The sequence below is a fragment of the Gymnodraco acuticeps genome, unplaced genomic scaffold (genome assembly GCF_902827175.1).
Source record: "Gymnodraco acuticeps unplaced genomic scaffold, fGymAcu1.1, whole genome shotgun sequence".
Taxonomy (NCBI): domain Eukaryota; kingdom Metazoa; phylum Chordata; class Actinopteri; order Perciformes; family Bathydraconidae; genus Gymnodraco; species Gymnodraco acuticeps.
The window spans coordinates 164,262-174,123 of record NW_022992147.1 but is presented as its reverse complement, the minus strand read 5'-3'; positions in this window follow the sequence as shown (position 1 = coordinate 174,123).

Below are 9,862 nucleotides of genomic sequence, written 5' to 3'. Positions count from 1 at the left end.
TAACATACCTACAGAGTAATTATGTCGTTGAAAATCTTAGGTCACAAGCTTCTCCAACACAATGCAGGGAGTACTATGATGACATTATGGGGACATATCCTAACCCCTTTATATATACCACTGTCTTGAAATCAGCTTTGATCTTAATTTGATCTTGGTGAATGTAAAAATAAGTAGTGTTTTGAGAAAAAGGATATTTATGGACAAACTAAGTCCATAGGAAGAATAATTTCCTATGAAATGGTTGCTGAAAGTGTGCTTCAGAATAACTGAAATGGACACCCGGACATTACATGATACTTGTTAGACGCTTTTATCCAAAGCGACTAACATACTCAGGACAATCCCCACAGGAGCAACTTGGGGTGAAGTGTTTTCAGGGACACAACGACATGCTGACTACAGTGGGGTTTGAACCTGTGACCCCCTGACCCCAACACCTACGGACAACCCACTACACCACACGCCTCCCTAAAACATTAAAACACTTCGTGTGTAATACAAATGATCATATGTGTATAATATATTTACAACGTTGTACCAGCAGGGGCTGCTGAAGTTACTCAGTTACACATGACAATGAATTTCAATTAACTGAAATATTACATCCGCAGCAACTGAATAGACAATTGTAATCTTAGCGTAGCATCAATCTTACCTCTCTTTTAAATAACATATCATTTCATTTGGCTGACTCTTTTATCCAAAGTGACTTAAAATTAGAATATTCTAATTCTGATTCTGAAGAGGAGACAAATTCAAACCAACAAGAATACTTCAAGTACATTATCTTAAAATAAATAATGTATTTATCAGTGCTACCTACAGAAGAGAGAAGGATTTTGTTTTATTTTATTAAGGTGCAGTCAATACAGACCTTGCAAACTAAACATAGTATAAACGAGAAATATTAATGACGATACATACACAATAGCACAGATTGTAGAATCATTTTTACCAGAGTAAATAAGAGTAAAATATAGACAAATAAAACAAAACTACATTGTTGCTACTGGTAATTAGTTTATGACCCAAGTCTATGCTTGGTTTTTGGTGTTATCAGTCTTGTTAGAGAGAGACTTGACTTCAAAATAATAAAATTAATCATATTACATTAAGTAATGTAACATTACATAAAATACATTATCCAAATATGATATTTCTTTATAAAAATACAACTATAATGTAATCACAACAATGTAACGTATACAGTGTGTGAGGGTGTGTGTGTGTTTGTGGGTGTGTGTGTGTTTGTGTGTGTGTGTTTGTGGGTGTGTGTGTGTGTGCGTGTGTCCATGTGTGTGTGTGTGTGTTTGTGGGTGTGTGTGTGTGTCTGTGTGTGTCTGTGGGTGTGTGTGTGTGTGTTTGTGTGTCCGTGTGTGTGTGTGTGTTTGTGTGTCCGTGTGTGTGTGTGTGTTCGTTAACGCACCGGAGGGTCATATCTAACTAGTTGTGCTCTTTCCTTTGTATTTGTGCCAAGAAGAATCTGGAGCAGAGACTCAAACTGACAATGAACCACAACCTGATCCACTGTACACAGCTGGTGTTTGTGTGTGTGTTTTCTGTGTGTGTGTGCAAGTGTGAAGATGAGTGTGTGTGCAAAGAAAGAAAAAGTGGTGTGTTTGCAGCAGTGGCAAACGGTAGTATGTGAGAGATTTGCATTTGTTGTTGCCACATATGAAGTGTGAAGATGTTACTTTGAGACGTTAGATAACTCACTTTCACAATCTACATCTACTACAAAGTCAAGCCCCATATTTATATTTACTTTACCGTAATTACTGCATCTTTGAGACACAGCTAGAAACCTACGTGACATGAATAATTCCAATTATCTTGGAAGAAATAGTCAGATCCTTCGCTTAAGTTAAAGTACTGAAACCACACTGTAAAATTACTCTGCTACAAATAAAAGTTGTGCATTGGAAAAGCTATTGAATTAAATGTAAGTCAATACAATCAACACATTTAGAAAAGGCGTTAGAAAAAGTACCCAATGTAGAATTTAAATCTAAAATGAATGTATAAAAACACCCAAAAATCTCCACTATTTTCCCCCATAGAGTGGTGCACACCGAGTGTGAAGCGGCTGGGATGAGGATCAGCACCTCCAAATCTGAGGCCATGGTTCTCAGCAGGAAACCGATGGACTGTCCACTCCAAGTAGGGAATGAGTCCTTACCCCAAGTGAAGGAGTTCAAGTATCTCGGGGTCTTGTTCTCGAGTGAGGGAACAATGGAGCGTGAGATGGGCCGGAGAATCGGAGCAGCGGGAGCGGTACTGCAGTCGCTTTACCGCACCGTTGTGACGAAAAGAGAGCTGAGCCAGAAGACAAAGCTCTCTGTCTACCGGGCCATTTTCCTTCCTACCCTCATATGGTCATGAAGGATGGGTCATGACCGAAAGAACGAGATCGCGGATACAAGCGGCCGAGATGGGTTTTCTCCGCAGGGTGGCTGGTGTCTCCCTTAGGGATAAGGTGAGAAGTTCAGTCATCCGGGATGGACTCGGAGTTGAGCCGCTCCTCCTTCGCGTCGAAAGGAGCCAGTTGAGGTGGTTCGGGCACCTAGTTAGGATGCCACCTGGGCGCCTCCCTAGGGAGGTGTTCCATGGAAGTCCAGCTGGGAAGAGACCAAGGGGTCCTAGGACCAGGTGGAGGGATTATATCTCTTCGCTGGCCTGGGAGCACCTTGGGATCCCCCAGTCAGAGCTGGTTGATGTGGCCAGGGAAAGGAAAGTTTGGGTCTCTCTGCTGGAACTGCTACCCCCGCGACCCGACCACGGATAAGCGGGAGAAGATGGATGGATGGATGGATGGAGTGGTGCAAGATTGAGTCCTAAAACCCAGATGAGTCAGCATTTTATAATAATAATACATTGAATTTATATAGCGCTTTTTAAGTCTCAAAGTGGCTTTACAGTTTGGAGGGGGGGGGGGGGGGGGAGAGAAGGACAGACGAAGACGAACGACAGACCAGGGTATATGCAGGAATCCTGAAGTCAAATTTAATACCTTTTAAGACCTTTTTTAAGACCCTTTCCATGCATTTTAAGACCTCATCGCAACTTCAAGTTCTAACCGGTTACATTGGCGACACACTTTACCGCACAACTAAACAGAGTGCAGACAGACTACTGAAGCCTCCTCTCCACATGAACTTCAACCTCTCTGTGAAGGTCAGGTTTAATGCAGTATGCTGCTTTGTTGCTTCTGTACTCTGTGCTCTTTCATTCCAGTAAAACTCCTCAGAAACCATTAGAAACCAGTATTTGACCAATAAACAAAACAATTGACAAAACTTTGAACTATGAAATATATTAAACTTTGGTGAGCTTCAGCGGGGTAATGCCATATAGGAGCTCCCTCACAAATACCCAGGGGTTTAATTGGGCTGGGGCTGTCCGGGGCTAAGCCCGGCACATAGGACGATGCTCTGACGTCATCACCCTCACACATTTGTCATATGTTTACAAAAAACGATATATATGTTAAGACTTTTCTCGTTCTTAATATAGACTATATTTAGGGTCGATATGTATTGACCTTACTTTAAAATAGCAGATCTCTGTGACCGGATATAGTTTGGCTTAGACCCCGGCCCCACGAGGACGCATACGGTAAAACGCATACGCAAACGCAAAAAAGTCTTCCGTTCACACACATTCGATTCATTAACGTGTCCGTTCACACTGACCGCTGGAAATGCTGGAAACGCTGTAGTACATATGCCAGGCCTGTAAAAGGCGCTGCTGCCGCCACAAAATACACCAAAAGCAGCGAAGAAGACCCCGGAGCATGGTTGTCATGGTTGCCCCTCTGTTTATTCTCCGCGGTGGTCGCATGAATGTATAATAAGAACGGTGGACGGCGTGTTCTCCTGCTGTATATCTCTCAGGTAGTCCACCAGCAGATAACCCCCCCCCCCCCCCCCCGCAGAGCGGAGCAAGGCAACGAAACTTAAAATAAGAAGCAGCATTTTATGGCACGCTATGCATGGGGCCACCTTGAGGGGGTTTCCCGACATGTTGTTTCAGTAAATTAAAGGGTGTTTCATGTTGTCGTTGCTGTGGACCTTCTTAATACCTTGGAAAATGCCGTTTAATACTTTTTAATACTTTTTAATAGCCTTAATTTTAAATTGATTTATCAACTTTTAATACTTTTTAAGACCCCGCGGACACCCTGCAGACAGGGATCGATGCACTGATGAGAAGAGATGGGTGGTCTTTAGGCGGGACTGGAACAGGGTGAGGGACTCAGGCCACACGGAGACGATATCAGTTGTATCCGCTAACGGTCTCTATCGTATAACGGTTCGTCCACACGAGGCCGAAAAGGAGCCGCGGATTCGGAGCCCGAATCCGATACACTTTGATAACGGCTCCCAAAGTGGGTAGGTCTGGAGGCGAAACGCTTGCGGCTCCGTGTGTACGACCTATACGATAATTTCCTGAAAACGATGACGGCCATAGCCCCGCCTCTCCTGCTCACCCCCACGTCACCCTGGCTGATGCAACAACAATGGCGGATCACAGGGTTGCGTTCGTGCTCCAGACGCTACTGACCATGATACAGATTTTAGTGCAAAATCTACAGCTCCTCTACCACAACCATCAGCAACTATAATAATATAATATAATATAATAATAATAATAATCGTCATCGGTCTTATTCGCTACTTTTGGTGTATTTTGTGGCGGAAGTACAGCGCCACTTATAGGCATATGTACTCCAGCGTCTCCAGCGTTTATTGAGCCGATTCCGTGTGGACGGAATACTTTTTTGAAAACGTCTTCGGTTCATTTTCGTCTCCGTGTGGACGGGGCCTCAGAGTCACGGAGGTCTTGGGGGAGGGAGTTCCAGTGCTTCGGGGCTGCCACAGATGGGGCTTTCACACCAACGCGGTTCCAGGGCCGGTTAGGAGCTAGAGCCTGAAAAGCACTGCAGCGGAGCCGCCTCTAAGCTCCGGAATCCGGTTCGTCTCAAGCACCAAAAAATTGTCGGTCCAGAAGCAAGAACCGCATACGTGACGCTTACGTCGGAGGGGGGCGAGATTAACCTGAGCTAACAGTTAAAGGCGAGTACGGCAAATAAAATATGTAACAAGCAGTAGTGCTGAACAAAGTGACTAGAACACAACCACACACTTGTTAAAAAAAACACACTTTATAAAGTCAGGCAACACTAACCAGGCTTCGTGTGATTCTGTTTATTTGTACCTTCGTGCTGTAGTTCCTTTATAGCCCAACATTAGCCGCCTTTAGCTTAGCGGTGGTGACTATATAATCTACCTACCTATAATCTTACTAACTATAACACAATACATGTCAATTGTTTAATTGTTTTACAGTTGTTGTTTTATGAGTTAAATCTAAGCTTATCGCCACTATAGTTCTTTAGTTAGCACCCAGAAATGAAAGTGGAATCAAGATGTTCTTCAAACTCTCTGCAAGTAAATTAACAAACAGGTTTTCAATAATGTCTATGAGGTCTCATGATCTCAGCGAAACTGGTCGAGCTTTCTGCATCTCTTTCCGGGATATATGAGCTGTGATGTGGCAAGCCCAGCATCACATTAGGGGCGGATATCCCAACAACACCCTAGCTTTCAGAGTTCTGCTTTGAGAAGGCCTGTGGCTTCACACCTCGCTTATCATATATCCACACATTCACTAACACCACTGAGACCATAGGCTCGGTTGTTTTGGGTGGGGTTGTGTTGTCCTCGAGACACAGAAAGAAAAAGGTTTCAAATGTCCTTTTTTTTTATCACACTTTAGCGTGGTATAAACATAATGACTAACACAAACTAAAAAACCATTTTATGTTTTATTGTGTGTCCTTTGTAGAGGACATCGGGTGTTAGTAAACAAACAACATTAACTTACAAGTACATTTAGACAACATTAGAGCACAACAACTCAATGCAACAAATACTGAGTCCTCATTTGTAGTACTCCATCCTTTTTGAAATCCAGAGATACATCTGACACTTGAGGCTTGATATATGTGTTCCCACTGCATCTGGCTGCCATGAACCCTACAGAAACATACGTGTTAAGGCCCTGACACACCAGGCCGATTTCGGCTGTTTTCGTAAGTCGGGAGACGAAGCGTGTCCTGTCGCCCAAACTCAATTTGGTGTGTCCCGCACCGTCGACCGTAACACGCCTTATTTGGACTGCCAGACCCGATGCATGGCCGATTCAACATGTTGAATCGGCCATGCATCGGGTCTGGCAGTCGGACCAAACAATCACTCTGATTGGCTGTTCAGCTAGCGAATCAGTGCATGAGAAGCGAAACGGAAGTGAGGGACGTAAACAAACGATTTAAGAAGGCACACACAGACTGATATTCATTTTCATCTCATCATGGCGATCTGGAATGACGGAAACGAAGACCTGCTCATCACATTGATCCAGGAGAGGCCAGCTCTGTACGAAATCACAGAGAAAAGGTACTCTAACCGAGTAGTGAAAACCGGTCTCTGGCGAGAGATTGAAACGCAACTTGGTTTCTCGGGTAAGATTATCTTTTTCATATTGAGCTCTTTAGCAGATATTGAGCTCTTTAGCAGATATTGTTGGCTTTTTATTGTTTGCCAGCGTACAGTGACGTTAACGTGAAATGTAATTTGTTATTTCAACCTTGTGTTTTGTTGTTATCTTGTTGCTAGCTGTTGCTAGCTGTGCAGTTTGGCACTGCATATAGATATTAATTTGACATGCTAACTAGCCACAATGCTTACATCGTTTATTTGTGTGCTTCAGAGAAAGAGCTGAGGAAGAAGTGGGATTCTCTGCGAACCCAGTACACCCGGTACAGGAGACTTGCCCCTTCGGGTTGTTGTGGAGCACCAAAGGCGGGCAGACAGCAGTGGATCATAACCAGGCTGGAGTTTACACACGCTATTTGTTGTTGTTTATATCACGCAGTCTGTTCTTCTTCTCTGTCTTCCGGTTGTTGCCTATTTTTAATGACGAATACACACTACCGCCGCCTGCTGGTAAGGAGAGGTATTGCCACTCACGCACTGAAGTCTTTGCGGTGTGTTCCCGTGCGACACATGGCCAAGACGCAGGAGAACACCGCGACGCAACAGCCGACGTCGGCGAGTCCTCTGGTGACTGCTTGGTGTGTCAGGGCCTTTAGCCTTTTTTCTGTAACTGTCTCCTGCCCTTCCTCAGTCAATGCCTCCTCCTCTGAGTTGTCAACCTCATCCTCTTCCTCAACCACTGCCTGTGGATCCTCATCATCTCACAGGTCTATGTCTGAGTCTCCCTCAATGATTCTGTTCAGATTTCTCTCTGCCTCGATTAGTGAGCTGCCTCCATTTGTGTTGTGTAAAATGGGGGAAATAAAAAGTTAGCAAATCCGGGATCCCCATGTCATCCTCAGAAGACATTCATAAACACATTTAGTTTTAGATCAAATAATTATTACACTGCTCTGAAAACTCACTACACTAACTCCTAAGATGTTCACTTACTATAATTAATTAAAAATATTGAACTCACAACACTGGTAATTACAAACTTACCATTTATCTTTCTATAAATAGTGCTTGTGTTGATGGACGCCATTTTGAAATACAATGACATTTCCACCCCCCCACATATGTCATGTTTGAAAAGCCCAGGATGTCCTCTAAGGAGTACAATTGAACTTAATGCTGTGGCAAGTATAACCTAAAAGTAATGGACCAAAAACCAATGTGGACCACAGAGGACACACATGAATGGGTGGGTCTCTGGAGGAAGATGACAGGACTCACACTTCCATGCTTGCCTCAGATCTCTGCACATCATATGGCAAATGTATTTAACCTTAAGTAACATTACATTTGGAGATGGAAGCTTAATAAAAAACAATGTCTGATGATAAGGGGATTGGAATTAATATGAGCTTTGTTAATATTCAAAGCATTAGCTAACATATGTTACGTCAAACACATACGATGATAACAAATCTCAATTTAAAAGGCATCTATCTTGCATATATAGAAGAAGAAGATGAACCTTTGTTAATCCCCCTAGGAAAATTCAGGTTGTATATACATAGAATTAAAGGTAGGGTAGGTAAGAATGGAGAAACCAGCTCGAGCGCGCTAGAATTTGAAAGTACACAACCGGAAAAGATCTGCCTCTTCCTTCAGACTTCCTTACAGAGCCCCTCCTCCAACACACGAACGCGCACATGACCAATGAGGGCACGAGATAAGTTTGTGCACAGATGGAAGGCTGACAGGCAGGTAGGCCATCCAGTTACTTTAGCCGGGCCGGCTCAGATGATTGGTCGTGCTTTTTACAGCGCTACGGCTTCCACAGATGAAATGTGTTTATGTATTTATTGTCAAAGCATTTAATTTATTGATTGCTATCGGGATGTTAAGAGCATTCCTTGGAATATAACAAAAAGTGTTTCTGAAGTGAATTACCTACCCCACCTTTAACTTTTAGCTATAAGTGGACAATCGTTTCATTTTACTCCACCCTCCTCTTTTCAATCAATTACTATCAGATTGAAAACATCACAGATTCAGAAACCATTAGGACTGTTTTCCATCAAAGAAGTTCAAGAAGTGAATGAAGGGGCTTTTCAGGCAATATATTTTTTGTTCTGGTTTGGAAGGATAATCTGATTCTAATCTCCAGATGAACACACATTATTTAAGAATACATTTGCAATCTTCAGATGAAAAAAGCTAACGTTATACTTTAACACAGTCACATTACTTCACGTCACCATCGCTAAGCTAAAGGTGGCTAATGTTTGACGTTAGCCAGCTTGTGTTAACCACAGTCCTTATTCAGGCATCCAACCAAAAACACATTAAAAAAACCATTGACTTCGGGATGAATTAAATAGAAGCTAAAAGGCTGACTTACTCATTACCAGGTTTTAAGACTCATTCCATTCCTGCCTAAACATTGACATCTTGTCGTTACAATAGCATGCTGACGTTAGCATTTAGCTAAAAAATCACTGTCAAGGTGGATATGATTACAGTATAATATTATGGCATGTTAGGTTATTATGTCTTTATTGAACAAGGTCCATGCATAAAATAACATTCTTATGTAGAGAAGCAATGATACCTGCCAGCTAATTGCTAATATTAGCTAAATGATAGCTCAGATTTGTTTTAGCTATATAAAATCTTATATGAGCTATTAGCTTAATATTAAATAGCTGATTTATTGTACTCTTCTTGTGAGTATACATACTACAGTCATTTGTTGTACCTTTAGGCTCCCTATCTTCACCACCACCAGCTTTTCAGACGTAGGCGGCAGCTAGCTTGGGTACCATCTCACTTGGTAGTTCTCACACCCTCTCACCGCTCTGTCACCCTGCATCATGAAACACATCTCAATGATTTCGATGTGTGTGGGAGTGGGGATGCCCAATCGATCGACTGAATTTGAGAAGATGTCATCATCCTCATTCCCACCTTCAGTTTCACCACCATCACCTCCATACTACATTTCTTACGTGGGGTTGGCAGTCAAGAATGGAACATATTCATACACTTTATTTAGCTATCTGACCACAAAATGCTTTACCCCATTTACCTCTTTGAGGGAAAACACCAACATTGGTTTTAATCTGAATCTGTGAGGTTTTCAATCTGATGGCAATTGATTGAAGAGAGTAGGAAGGTGTCGTATCATAGAAAGAAGAATACCTCATTGAGTTGGTTTCCTGTTCAGTTGGAGGCACAGTTGTTGTGGCTTTGCTCTTGAACATGACCCTGTGATATGTGTGATATTGAGTGCACAGTTCCCATGGCTATACTATAAATACATTTGTTGTTTATACAGCATGTAAAGCAAAGCAACCTCTTGTTTCGTTATC